Below are 14,717 nucleotides of genomic sequence, written 5' to 3'. Positions count from 1 at the left end.
AGAAAATAAAAGAAGAGGGGAAAAAAAAAAAAACCCAAGGGAAGGTGTTTATCTCAATGAGTTTGTAATCCCTGCCCTGAAAAAAAAAGAAGCAAGCAAAGAAAAAAGCCAAAGCTAACCCAAATCTCAGTAGTAATTTATGACTCCAGGTTCATCCTGCTTTGTGACAGAGCCAAGGTTGTGAGGGGAGGAATGAGGGTATTGGTGCTGCTCCATTCACAAAAGCATCTGCTGCTTTTTGCCTCTGGCTTCACTGCCTGCTGCGGCCTTGTCACTGCGTTTGCCTCTTCAGCACTGGAAGGTTGGTGCTGGTTTGTGTTTCTGAGGGGAGATGTGTGGGTTTGGAGCACAAGCCCTGTGAGGAGAGGCTGAGGGAGCTGGGGTTGTGCAGCCTGGAGAAGAGGAGGCTCAGGGGTGACCTTCTTGCTCTCTACAACTACCTGAAGGGAGGTTGTAGCCAGGAGGAGGTTGATGTTTTCTCCCAGGCAACCAGCACCAGAACAAGAGGACACAGTCTCAAGCTGTGCCAGGGGAGGTTCAGGCTGGATGTTAGGAAGAAATTCTTCCCAGAAAGAGAGCTTGGCCATTGGAATGTGCTGCCCTGGGAGGTGGTGGAGTCACCACCACTGGAGGTGTTTAAGAAAAGCCTGGATGAGGCACTCAGTGCCATGGATTAGTTGATCAGATAGTGTTGGGTGATAGATTGGACTCGATGATCTCAAAAGTCTTTTCCAACCTGGTTAATTCTATTCTATTCCTATGTTTGTTGCTTCAGCACTGGAAGTTTGGTGCTGGTTTGTATTTCTGAGAGGAGATGTACTGATGGAGTTGATCCCGTCTGCAGGGCAGGGGCTTGTGTCCTGTGTGAACTTGACCTGTGGCTGACTAGGATATATGGCCAAAGGATGAGGGGCAATGGTGTTAAACTACAGCAGGGTGGATTTAGATTGGACATCAGGAAGAAGCTGTTTGCTGTGAGGGCAGTGAGACACTGAAACAGGTTGCTCAGAGAAGTTGGAGATGGCTCATCTCTGGAAGTGTTTAAAACTAGGCTGGATGAGGCTCTGAGCAACATGGCCTGGTAGAAGTGTCCCAGCCCATAGGGAGCTAGATGATATTTAAAGCCTTTTCCAACTCAAGCCATTCCATGATTTACTTGGGCTTTGGTGCCACCAGGTCATGTGCACTTGCAAACCCCTCACTGTTATGTGCAACTAAATGGTTCTGTCTTGCACCTGCCATAGACTAACAGTGGAGCCCAGCTCAGGTTCACAACTTAGGGAAGCCCAGAACTGGACCCAGTGCTCCAGATATGAACTCAGTGTCGAGGGAGAGGAGGACCTGCTGGTTGCTGTTGTCTTAATGCAACCATTTCATGTTGTCCCAGGTCTCCACTGAGACACGAGAAGAAGCAGGTGCTAGCTCATCTCTAGTGTCATCTCTAGCAGGGGCAAAGAACTTACAAAGAAACTTCTTTTGGAGAAATCCACTTTGGTTTTCTTCTCACTCCTTCCTCTCCCATGCATGGAGGGTGGGGATCCAAAATCTGCAAACAAGGAATGATCTGGAAAGAGTCAAGGAAAGTACTGCAGCAGATAGTTGCAAGGAGACCTGCCAAGAGCAGCCCAGCTGCAGAATAAATCTTATGAGGAGCCACTGAGGGAGCTGGGGATGGTTCATTTGGAAAAGGTGAGGCTGAGGGGAAACCTCATTGCTTTCTACAACTACCTGAAAGGAGGTTGTGGAGAGGCTGGTGCTGGTCTCTTCCCACAGGTAATCAGTGACAGAACAAGAGGGAATGGCCTCAAGCTGCCACTGGGTAGGTTTAGACTGGACATTAGGAAAAGAATTTCCCCAGCAAGAGTGGTCAGGGCTTGGAATGTGCTGCCCAGGGAGGTGGTGGAGTCCCCAAGCCTGGATGTGTTTAAAGGTGGTTTGGATGTGGTGTTTGGGGCTATGGTTTAGGGGTGACCCTTGGGGAGTAGGGTTCTGGGTTGGACTTGGTGATCCTGAGAGTCTTTTCCAACCTGAATGTTTCTGTGATCCTGTGATGTTCTTGCCCCTAGAGTGATGCCCTCTAACAGTGTGTTTGGAGTCTGATCCCAAACTCTAATGACATCATACTGAAGAGTGAGACCAGCAGCAGAGGAAAGCTGTCTCACCCTATTAGGTCCCATGGCATAGACACATGGACAATGTTCCAGACCAAGTTTAGTTTGCATGCATGGCCTGGAAAGTGCAGGAAACATCCAGATTATGAAGGAAGTAGTCCATCAGGTCCCAGTCCACATCATTACAGACTGCCCTGAAGCATGAGGGTTTCTGACTCTAATTCAGGAAAGCACTGAGCCCTGTGCTTATTTTTAAACATTTCTTTAATACCTCTTCACACATCTGGAAGAACAAATTTTGACACATTGAATAATTAACTGAGGACTCACTGCACAAAGTTGGCAAGAAACCTCTGGGCTAAAAATAAGCCACTGAGAATTGGGAATAAATGGGTGAAAATCAGAGTGTGTTCTCTGACAGTTCATAACGAGAGGAGGAGAGAAGAGAATCTGACAAAGAGTTCACACTGAATAATTCATCCCACATTGTTTGCTCTGTGCACAAGGGACTGGACTTGCAAGGGTCTGAAATCTTTAGCTTGCTACTGAACTGGGAAAGGCCAAACTTAAATGATAGATAATGCAAGGAAATGTATGCCCAGGCTTTGGTAGCTAGGTGGTTTAGGTGATTGAAGCTGTCTCTCTAGCTCTAAATCACACATTTATTCCAGTTAAACACTGGAACAGGCTGTCCAGGGCAGTGATGAAGTCACCATCCTTGGAGGTGTTTAAAAGCCATGGTGCTGAGGGCCATGGCTTACTGGTGACCTGACAGCGCTGGGTTAATGGTTGGGCTTGATGATCTTGAAGGTCTCTTCCAACCACAATGATTCTATCATTTATATCATGAATTAAATACCTTTAAACTCGAGGCAAGATGGAAGCTGTCCCTTTTGCCAGTGTGAAGTAGCTCTGGTGAAGTTTGGGGAAGCATAAATGACCTAGGACTGATGTTGTGATGAACAGCAAATGGTTCAGCTCTGTTGGAAGCCAGTGGATCCACCACAGACAGGAGCTGCTGTGGTTGTGTGGCCAGGTGACATCAAAGTTCTGAAGCCAGGGCACTTTGCTGTGTTGGTTTACTTTATCAATGGAGATTCTGCCTTTCTTTTTAGTATAGGCTGGGGTCAGAGTGGCTGGAGAGCAGCCAGGCAGAAAGGGACCTGGGGGTGTTGGTAGACAGTAGGCTGTACATGAGTCAGTAGTGTGCCCAGGTGGCCAGGAGAGCCAATGGCATCCTGGCCTGGATCAGGAATAGTGTGGCCAGCAGGACAAAGGAGGTTATTCTTCTCCTGTACTCAGCACTGGTTAGGTCACACCTTGAATCCTGTGTCCAGTTCTGGGCCCCTCAGTTCAAGAGAGATGTTGAGGTACTGGAAGGTGTCCAGAGAAGGGTGATGAAGCTGGTGAGGAGCCTGGAGCACAGCCCTGTGAGGAGAGGCTGAGGGAACTGGGGTTGCTTAGCCTGGAGAAGAGGAGGCTCAGGGGAGACCTTATTGCTCTCTACAACTACCTGAAGGGAGGTTGTAGCCAGGTGGGGATCAGTCTCTTCTCCCAGGCAAGAAGCACCAGAACAAGAGGACACAGTCTCAAGCTGTGCCAGGGGAGGTCTAGGCTGGATGTTAGGAAGAAATTCTTCCCAGCAAGAGAGATTTGCCATTGGGATGTGCTGCCCAGGGAGGTGGTGGAGTCACCATCACTGGAGGTATTTAGGAAGAGCCTGGATGAGGCACCTGGTGCCATGGTCTGGTTGGTTGGATAGGGCTGGGTGATAGGTTGGACTGGATGATCTTGGAGGTCTTTTCCAACCTGGCTGATTCTCTGATTCTTTCATTATTTTTTCAGGTAGCTCTGGAAATGCACCTTCCTGATAATGAGGAAACAATTTCCAGTGTCTTTTCAGAGCCATGGCTGTCTGGGGAGCTATTAGCTGCGGGATGGAAGAAAGCAGCTGTTGAACTCTGCACATCAACACTACACAACAGGTTAGGGCAGGAAGTGAAGAAGAATCCAATTGAAACCTTGGGGGGAATCTAGGGAGACAGAACATAATTAACTCAAATTAGATTTTGGCCAGGATACCAGGGCTCTGCTGTTGTGAAATGCACATCTGGGATCTTGGACATTCATGAGGCAGCTCATCAGCTGGTGTAAACGAGCCTGGCTCTATTATCCTCCGTGGGTGAAAATTGGTCTCCTTGGAAGGAGTACAATGGAGGGAGTCTGGCTCGCTCCACACTACAAAAGTTGGCCCAGGAGGTCAGGAAAGCAGCTTCCCACTGCTTATCTGTCTGGTTCCTCTCCGGCGCCGGTCCTGCTAAAATAGTAATACAAATCTGTATTTATAGGCAAATAATGGAGCTGGGGGGGAAGAGGATCCCTGTAAACAGCAGGGAATGAAAACAAATCCCTAACAGTCCAGGTTTCCTCAGGGTCTTTCCTGAACAGGGACAGTTTCTTCCTCCAAGTCTGTGCTGTGCCTGCTGCCCTGTCGATGTGAAATGGGCCAGAGGTAGTAAGGGAGGAGGTGGGCGCAGGGGACGTCTTGCTGGGGGTTGTTTGGTTTTGATGGTCTTGGTGTCCTGTTGTGCTGTGATCCATTACACCAGGGAGAACTTCTTTCCTGTGGGAATGCTGAGAAGTCCACGTGTGAACACCACCCCCAGAAACAAAAGCCTTGTGGACTCGTGGGTCTGCTGCCTGTCCACACCTCGCTGTTGCTCTGTCCTGGTGGGCTGTCCTTTCCCTGCCCATATGGTCCAGCATGGGCCAGGGTCTTGCTGAGATGAAGTGCTTGAACAGCACCCAAAAATCAGCAAACTATAGAAACCAGGAGTGGGAGGGAAGTGCAGAGGTCATGCAGTCCACCTCCTTGGCCCAAGGCAGGACGGGCTCTACCTACGTCATTCCAGACAGATAATGTCTAAATTGTTCCTGCAAACCTCCCGTGATGGCTGTTTTATCCCCTTCCTGGCAATCTACCCCAGTACTTCTTTTGCCTTATCTGTGTCTTCCCTCATCTCACATCAATGCCTCTTGCTGAAATTTAAATCCAGGGCTCCTTGTCCTAGCCACCAAGGGCACAGTGATTAGATTATCCCCTTCCTCACAGGAGCAGATTCTCATCTCTCCCCCACTGCCTTTCCTAGATGAGCCCTCCCTCTTCCCTTCACTTTTCCCATGGTGCCCACATCTGCTGGCTTAATGTTCTTCCTCTCCACCAGATTCTGCATTTTCTTAGGTTGGTCCTCACCCTCCAGGAAATCTCCCAGAACATTTTAAAGTTCTATCAAGGTGGACTTCAGGGTTCAGGTTGCTTCACCTGCAGGCTGCACTCCCACATGCATCTTCCTGTGGCATATTGACACATCACAGCCATGTGTGGGGGCAGATATCACTGTCTCCTGCTCAGGTCACAGAATACCAGGATGGTAAGGGTTGGAAGGGACTTCTAGAGATCACCTAGTCCAAGCCCCCTGCTAAAGCAGGGTTGCTCAGGGTCATAATGGCCAGCTGGATTTGGATTCTCTGCAGAGAAGGAGACTCAGCAGCCTCTCTGGGCAGCCTGACACAGGGCTCCAGCACCCTCAAAGAAAGAAGTTTTTTCTCACGTTCAGACAGAACCTCTTGGGTTTTAGTTTGTGCCCACTGCCCCTCACCTTATCACTGAGCACCACTGAGAGGAGATTGGCCCCATCCTCTTGCCCCCTACCCTTTATCTATTGACCAGCATTGCTCAGATCCCCTCTGGGGCTGCTCTTCTCCAGGCTCAACAGCCCCAGGGCTCTCAGCCTTCCTCCTCAGAGGGATACTCCAGTTCCTTCATCATCTTAGCCTTCATTGGACTCTCTCCTGTAGTTCCTTGCCTGTCTTGAACTGGGGAGCCCAGCCCTCTGGCTATTCAGCATCTGCCTCCTCATTTCTTCACATCCTCCTCTCTCACCGTCCATCCATCCTGCCCAAGGGTAGCGTCCTAGGATGCATCTTACTCCCTGTTTCCTTCAGACCCGCTGTTCCAGTTTGTCATTGAGCTGCTTTTTGGGATGAGCCACAAGGGTAATTTTCTGAGGCTAAAGGAGCCCCATAAGGCTGAGATAAATATCAGTGTAACTCATCCAGGGCGTGGGTGGGAGGAGGTCCAGGGTTCCTGCCTTAATCTCTTCAAGTTGGCCCTTGTGAGTCATATATTACCTCTGCTTTGAGGTCAAATTAGGCCTGGATTTAAATCTTGGCTGGACTGGGGACTTGCAGGGGTATCAAAAGCCAGGTGAGCAGCAGCTTTAGGTGCTGGACATCTGTCAGAAATATCAAATGGATTTGTGGATCAGCTCCTTCATTGCTTTCTCCCATCTATCTTGGTCAAGAGGAGGCAAATAGCGACCACCATGGACTGGACTGCAAACCCCATTGCAGAAACATCACCATCCCAGTCCTGCTGTTGCTCATAGAAAGGATTGGAGGTGGCAGTTTTGTCCCCTGGACCAAAGTCCCTCTTTACCTCATGCAGATTTGCCATGGGATGTGTGGCCAACAAAATCCCATAAAGGAGTCTCTTCATCTCAGCTGCTGAGTTTAATTGCATTGGCTTCAGGCTACGTCCTGCAGGACAGCATCACAGCCTTTCTCTGCCCATACCCACTGGATGAAAGCTGGGCTGGATGGCTGATTCCAAAGAGTTGTGGTGAATGGAGTTAAATCCAGCTGTTGGCTGGTAACAACTGGTATTCCCCAGGGCTAAATATTAGGGCCTGCTGTCTGCAGTATTTTCATCATTGACCTGGCCAGGGGATCAAGGACACCCTCAGGAAGCTTGCAGGTGGCACAGTCCCATGCTTAGGGACATGCTTTAGCATGCATTGGACTGGGTAGTGTTAGGTTAATGGTCAGATGATCTTAAAGGTCTTTTCCAGCCTAAATGGTTCTCTGATTCTCAGTGGGTGTGTCAGTCTGCTGGAGGGTAGGGAGGCTCTGCAGATCTGGATCTGGACTGGCTGGGTCGATGGGCTGAGGCCGATGGGACAAGGTTCAACCAGGTCAAGTTCTGCGCCCTGCAATTGGGTCACAACCACCCCACGAATGCTCCAGGCTTAGGGAAGAGTGGTTGGAAAGCAGCCCAGTAGAAAATGACCTGGGGGTGTTGGTTGACAGCAGCTGAATATGAGCCAGTAGTGTGCCCAGGTGGCCAAGGTGACCAACAACATCCTGGCTTGCATCAGAAAGAGTGTGGCCAGCAGGAACAGGGCAGTGATTGCCTTTCTGTGGGCATTGGTGAGGCTGCACCTCAAATATCGGTGTCAGCTTTGGGTCCTTCACACCAAGACAGACATTGAGGTGTTAGAATGTGTCTAAAGACCAATGAAGCTGGTGAAAGGTCTAGAGCAGAAGTCTTGTGAGGAGCAGATAGGGGAACTGGGTGTATTTGTCCTGGAGGCTGAGGGGAGACCTTCTCACTCTCTGCAACTCCATGAAAGGAGGCTGGAGCCAGGTGGGGGGGGATCAGTCTCCTCCCAAAGAACAATCAGTAGAGCAAGCAGCCTGAAATTGTAGAAGGAAAAGTTTAGGTTGGACATGAGGAGGTATTTCTTCCCCCAATGCATTGTCAAGCCCTGGAAGAGGCTGCCCAGGGCAGTGGTGGATTCTCCATCCCTGGAGGGATTTAAAAGCCATGGAGATGTGGTGCTGGGGGGATATGGTTTAACGGTGAGCTGGCAGTGCTGGGTTAAAGGTTGACCTTGATCTCAGATGTCTTTGCCAACCCAAATGATTCTGTGATTTTGGCCCTGGATTTCTTCTCCTGGAGCAGCGACAGTGGCACTCCTAGGGTGATTCTGAAGCAAGCACTGTCCCTGGATGAGATGGAGTACCCAAGCATTTGGCCACTTCTGTAATCACTCCAAGCCCCCAGTGGTGATGTTGCAAGAGCCAGTGCATTATCCCTGGCTTGATTCCACCTTTGCTAATCCTCTTGAAGCCCAGAAAATAGGAAAGAAGAGGGGAAAAAAAAAGAAACCCAACCCAACAACAAACCCACAACCAAAACCCCAACTCCAAACACCAAACCACACCTGCCCCAAATTCAGCTGGACGTCTGAGGGTCTTCCAAAGACGTTGCACAGGGGTGATTTATTCTTTATTGTTGCTTCAGGAGTAGATAAGGTTAATTATCCCAAATATTGGGGCAAATATCACAGCCTTAGCCCATGTTTTTGTGGGCTCTCTGCTGCTCTGTGTGTGTGTGTGTGATAGGAGGATTGATAGCCTGCTGCTATGCTGAGCGACCGGTTCTGCACGTGCGTGCGCTCTTGCCTGTGTACACAATGGTTTGTAATGTGCTTCGTGATCAAAGGCGCTGCAGAGATGTCAGTTATTAACAGTCATAATTATTGGATGTTGAAAATTGGTGCTGGGTATTTTGCCATGAAAAAAAAAAAAATGAAACAAGAAGAAGAAGAAGAAGAAGAAGAAGAAGAAATATATATGTAAAAAGAGAGAGAGAAAAGGAGAGGGTTGAAGCCCTTTCAACTTCTGCCCAGGAATATTATGTTCATTTATAAAACAATATTAATGAGTTGCCTAAAGGAGCCTGTAATTTGGGTTGTTGCTGTGGATATTATCTTGCCATTAAACAGTTCAAAAACTCAAAGGGGAGCATTTTCAGGAGCAGAAGGGTAATAACAGTTTATAATACCTGACGTTCGCGTTGCACTTTTTGTTCCAATAGATCGTAAATCATTTTGCTAGGCCATAAATAGAGGGGGTGGGGGGGTGGGGGGTGGGGTAGGGTGGGGTGTTGGGGGGTGGGGGTGGGGGTGGAGGTTGCTGCTCACCTCCCGTTGAAACACGGTCATCTCTGGGGTGGAATGCAGCAGCTCCTCTGTGCCAGTGGTGTTAAGCAACAGCTTGTTTAGGAGGTGAAGTCATCCCATCACAGGCGTTAGGGCTGGGAAAAAACTCATTAAGTAATTTACTCCATCCCTCTACCCCTACGTGCTTGTTCCTCTGTCCTGTACTTTGTCCAGACTAGTTTGAAACATCCCAGGGGAGGTAAGGAACATCTCCAAACGAAACTGCAAAAGCAAGCAGGAGTAGACAGAGGAGCTGAAGCCCAGCCAGGGCAGCACAGTAATGTTCCTCTTGCAAAAAAAAAACCCCACACCACAGCATCTCCAGCGCCTGTTGTGTGGGGTTTTGAAAGGGCAGCGCAGGGCTGGGCCACCAGTGTGAGCAGACTTTGGAAGGAGCAGTCCTGTCTGTTGTGTGCTGTGTCCAGCTGTGAAGTCCTCCGTACAGGAGAGACGTCAACCTGCTGGAGCAGGGCCAGAGGAGACCACAAAAATGTTCTGAGGGCTGGAGCACCTCTGCTGTGAGGACAGGCTGAGAGGGTTGGGGTTGTTCAGGCTGGAGAAGAAAAGGCTCCAGGGACACCTTCTTGTGGTACTGCAAGGGGCCTGTAATAAAGATAGTGTCAAACTTTAGCAGAGTCTGTAGTGACAGGACAAAGGGTGATGGTTGTAAACGGAAAGAGTGAGATTCATACTGGATAGAAGGAAGAATTAATCATTTTTTTTATGGTGAGGGTGATGAAACACTGTCCCAGGTTGCCCAGAAAGGTGCTAGATGCCTTATCCCAGGCAACATTCCAGGTTAGGTTGGATAGGGCTCTGGGCAATCTGCTCTAGTTGCAGATGTCCCTGCTGACTGCAAGAGCTTTGGGCTGGATGGCCTTTAAAGATCCCTTCCAACCCAAACCATTCAATGATTCCATGACTCTATGCTGCTTGTTTCTTTTGCTACAAGTCTCCTCTTGGTAGTGGAGCAGATTTTTGCTGCCCTCATGTTCTCCTTAAGCCTCCCCTAATAGAATTAAACAGTCACAGAATGGTAGAGGCTTGGAAGGGGACCTCTGGACATTATCTAGTCCAAGCCTTCTGCTAAGGCAGGGTGACCCATAGCAGGTTGCCTGGGATCATGATGTCCAGATACCAGCCAGACACTGCCTCCACCCCATCATTTACAGCTGGAGATGCAGTGCTGGCAAAGCAGTGTGTGACTCCAAATCCTGCTGGCTGCAGAGGTTTGGGGATGTGTGTGCAGCTCAGCAGTTACATCCCAGCAGGGCAGGAAAGGAGTATGGGATTAGCACTGTCCGGGAGAGGTCACTCCAGGTCACGGGCAAAGGGCTGGCGTTTGGGATCTGCGGTGAGAGCAGAAAGGCTCACCACACAGGAAGCTGTGGATGCACTGGTGCTTGAATCATTTAAACCAGGGCTGGAAAAGTAGATTCAAGAATAGAAAACCGTCCGGCGTTGCTGCGTGTGGCTGAGCCATGCTGAGCCGCTTCCAGCACCGCGCACCCCTTAAACCCGGGCTGCAGCCTGCGAGGACACTGCCTCTGGAAAGCACTGGCTGGGGCTGGGGGCTGGGGAAGGGCTTTGTTACCAAGCCTCTGCTTTTGTGTGTGTTCCTCACCCTTTCAGGCCTCTGGGATAGCATGCAGGGCCGAATGCACTGTGTTAGACGTTGCTGCTCGCCCCCTGTCCTTAACTCCAAATTCACCCAAGCAAAAACCCACCCAAGCCTTTTGCTGCCCTCATCTTCTCCTTAAGCCTTCTCTAATAGAATCACAAAGCCACAGGATGCTAGAGGCTGGAAGGGGACCTCTGGATGTTATCTAGTCCAAACCTTCTGCTAAGGCAGGGTCACCCATAGCAGGTTGCCTGGGATCATGATGTCCAGGCAGGTTTGGAACCTCTCCAAAGAGGGAGATCTCACAACCTCTCAGGGCAGCCTGCTGCAGGGCTCCAGCACCCTCACAGCAAATTAGTTTTTCTTTCTATCCAGAGGGAACCTCCTCTGTTGTAGTTTGCTCCTGTTGTCCCTTGTCTTTCATCACTGTGCACCACTGAAAAGAGCCTGGCCCCCATCCTCTAGACCTTCACCCTTTAGCTATTGATCAGCATTGAGAAGCTCCTCTCCCAGCCTGCTCTTCTCCAAGCTGAAGACCCCCAGGTAGTTCAGACTTTTTTTACTGACAGAGATGCTCCACTCTGCTCAGCATCTTTACACTCTTCCCTGGACTCTCTGGACAGTTCCCTGCCTCTCTAAACTCTTCCCTGGCTTCAGCAGCCATTTACTCATTTCTTACTCATGGAAGCCTCAATTGATGATTATTATTGTTTTTAACCCAGGTAAGGCTGGACAGAGGCTGAATAAGCTCCTGAGGCTCTGTCTTTGTGAACTGAGCCCCAGGGTGACCCTTGGCCAATATGGGAATAAACCCCAGTGTCCAAGAGGGGCAGGAAGGAGTCATCTGGCGAGTACCAGTTGTTTGGCAACGTTGCCTTGCCTGGCTGCTAGACACACCTTCTTGTTCCAGGATCGACCTTCCTGCCTGGGGATATTTAACACACAATGGCTGGCACAGCTGAACTTTAATTTTCCAGACAATTATGGTGAAGCGGCATCCACCACATTCCTTTCATGCTCCTTTGATGTTGGGTGATTTCACAGCACATAATGATAGGACACAGACCAGGCTAACATCCTCACCCTTTGGAACCAGCACCCACTACCACAGCCTCATTTACTTCTCCCTATATAATATATATATATATATTTATATATGTGCCTTCCCCCCCAACACAGCAGATGGAGTTGTTTTGAGCTGGGCTTTTAATTAAAGCACCCTTGTTAACTATATTAGGGGACACTCCTTAAGCAATTATAAGTTGGAGAGCAAGGACTCTTCCCTCCTCTGACTGCTGCTCCCATAAAACCAAGTCCTGGGAGATGTCAAGCAGGATGGTTTGGGATTTTCTGCTGTCTCTCTTGAAGTCGTGTGCCCCCACTGTCCTCTGTCTGTCCTCTGTGGAGGGCAATTTCATAGTGACAGATCAAAGCTAGTCCCGTGTCTTCTTTTCCTGCAAGCAGCCAGACAGAAGGCATCCATTGACTTTTAGCCTGTCCATGGCTCCAAGGTCGTGAGGTAAAGCTCTGGAGCTCAGGATGATGTGTTGTGCTCCTTGTGTGTCTTTTGGAAGCAAAGAGAGCTTCCTGGTGGTGAGGACCAACAGATCACTCCACTTCTGGGAAACAGTCTGCTGCAGACAGAGGCAACCAGCTGGAGCCAAGGCAAGTTGCATTATGAGGTGTCTGGGAGCTCATAAAACTGCCTTAGATCGGCTATCTAAACAACACAGTGATTGCCATCTTCTACCTTTGCCTTACTCCTCTGAGGCAGGGAAGTGCAAGTCCCACTTCAGAGGAACTTGAGTCATAGAGAAGCAAAGTGACTTACCCCAGGTCATGGGCTCAGAATGGCTCCCAGACTGACAAAGACAGGATGGTGACATCCTGAGCCCCAGTGCTGCTGCAACCTCTCCTTGTTCACTCCCTTCTGTTTGACCCTTCTCTGACCCACAGGCTCATGTAGTCACCTCTGCTGAACACCTCTATTTGCCTCGCTTGTGCATGCACATAGCCACCCCCTGCAGCCAGTGCTGCACCCAACTCCCACCCAGAGCCTTCTGAGGGCCCAAAAGCAAACTGAAAGGAGCCTTCTGTGAGGAACACAGGCCACAGGTGAACTGCCTGGTGCTCTCTGTAGGATGCATCCTTCAAAGAACATGGCAATGGCCTTGCTATATCCCAGGGCTTACACAGTAGCTGGAGCTATCATTCAGGCAGGAGAAACTTGGGCTTATATCTCACTTAGGTTTAAAGCCACTGCCTCATCTCCTAGAAGCACACTGTTATCAGCCATACTGATTTAGATCATCCTCCTCCTGCCTCTGCAACTGACACATGCCACAGAACAGTAGAAGGAAAATCCAGGAGGTGAAAGAGAAGAAATTTACAGCAGGACTGTGTGATCTCCCTGCAAGGTGGAGCAAGCATGAACCCAGGTCTCCTGCTTTCTGGGTAAGTGAAACAGCCCCTAGCACACAACTGGAAGGTATGGTGCTTCCTCTTCTCTTCCAGAAGGTGCTTCTGAGTGTTGGAACTCAGGAAAAAGTCCAGGGTTTGGGTTGCAAGGTGCCTTTAGTCTCATATATGACGTCCTGAGGAGGTAGGTCACAGAACAACAGCATGGTGGGTGTTGGAAGGGACCTCTGAAAATCATCCAGTTCAACCCCTCTGCAAAAGCAGTGTCAGCCTCAGCAGCTGGCCCAGAATCACAATGCCCAGGTGGGTTTGGGATCTCCCCAGACAAAGAGAGATTCCCCTTCTCATCTGTAGAGGAAGGAGAGGGGATTGGATGTGGCACTTGGTGCCATGGTTTACTCATGAGGTCTGTGGTGACAGGTTGGACTCGATGATCTTTCAGGTCTCTCCCAACCTTGGTGATTCTGTGGAAGCCTTTGGTGTGATGTGGTGACTCTAAACCAATATTAGGTTGAATAAAGGAATTAAGGAAATAAATAGGCAAATATTGTGTACAGCATATAGTTATAGATATACCCAGGGGGAAAAGATAACCTGGAGACAGAAGAAGATGCTATTTAGTTTAGAGAAGAGAAATGATACTGCTTTTAAGGATGTAAAGGCTGGCTGCAAGGAGGAAGCATCTAAGTTGGTTTCTGCATCTGTAGTGGGTGGAAGAAGAAGACAGAGTGAGGAAGATTTAGATTAGGAAAAGAAAAAAAGGGGAGAACTGCAGTGGTGAGGACAGTGAAGGGCAAGGATCAGCTGCCTGAGAAGGGGGTGTTAGGGCTGGTCTTTGAGGGGTTAGAGTACAGGTTTAATGAACATCTGGTAGCATAGGTTTTGTTCTTCCTGCTTTGGGGCAGGTAGAGAGCCTGGTAGATAATCTCAACAGACTGGGTGATAGCTGACTAGGTGCTCTAAGGAGAGCGTGTTCCTGGGAGGCATGGGAGGCTGGTTCATGGTTTCTCAGATCACTGAGGTCACTTACAGGACTTGGAGTATTCAGCTGAGATGCTCCAAAGCCTCTATGTGCTTGTCTCCTCTCCTTGTACCTGCTGGCAGGCAGATGGAGACTAAGAATTTTAATCTTTGGTAACCCTAGGAGATGCTTGGATCTTCTTGAAGAGGAGGCTTCTAAATAAGGGAAGATCTTACTCCCTTGGGGAGCTGCACTATTACTTGCTGGTTTTACTGGTGAAATGGTGCACTCTGTAGAGATGTCTAGACAAGAGAATTAAAGCTCTCAAGACCCTCATGAACTGATGAGGGTTGCAGCACAGCACACAGGTCTTTAGCAGAGAGCACCTGTCAAAGCACAACAGAGAATCAGAGACTCAAGGAATGGTTTGGGTTGGAAGGGACCTCCAAAGGTCATCTAATCCAACCCCCCTGCAGTCAGCAGGGACATCCTCCAAGTTGCTCAGAACTTGTCCAGCCTGAACTTGAAGATCTCCAAGGATGGGGCCTCAACCTTGTCCCTGGAGGTGTTCAAGAGGGGATTGGATGTGGCACTTGAAGCCATGGTTTAGTAGCCATGAGGTCTTGGGTGACAGGTTGGACTTGATGATCTTTGAGGTCTTTTCCAACCTTATTGATTCTATGATTCTAACTACCTCCCTGGTCAACCTGGTCCAACCTGGTCAACCTGTTCTAACCTGGTCAACCTGTTCCCTCACGGTA

This window comes from Melanerpes formicivorus, unplaced genomic scaffold (assembly GCF_026170545.1).
Source record: "Melanerpes formicivorus ecotype bairdi unplaced genomic scaffold, bMelFor1.0.p_v2 SCAF_18, whole genome shotgun sequence".
NCBI lineage: Eukaryota > Metazoa > Chordata > Aves > Piciformes > Picidae > Melanerpes > Melanerpes formicivorus.
This window is presented reverse-complemented; position numbering follows the sequence as displayed.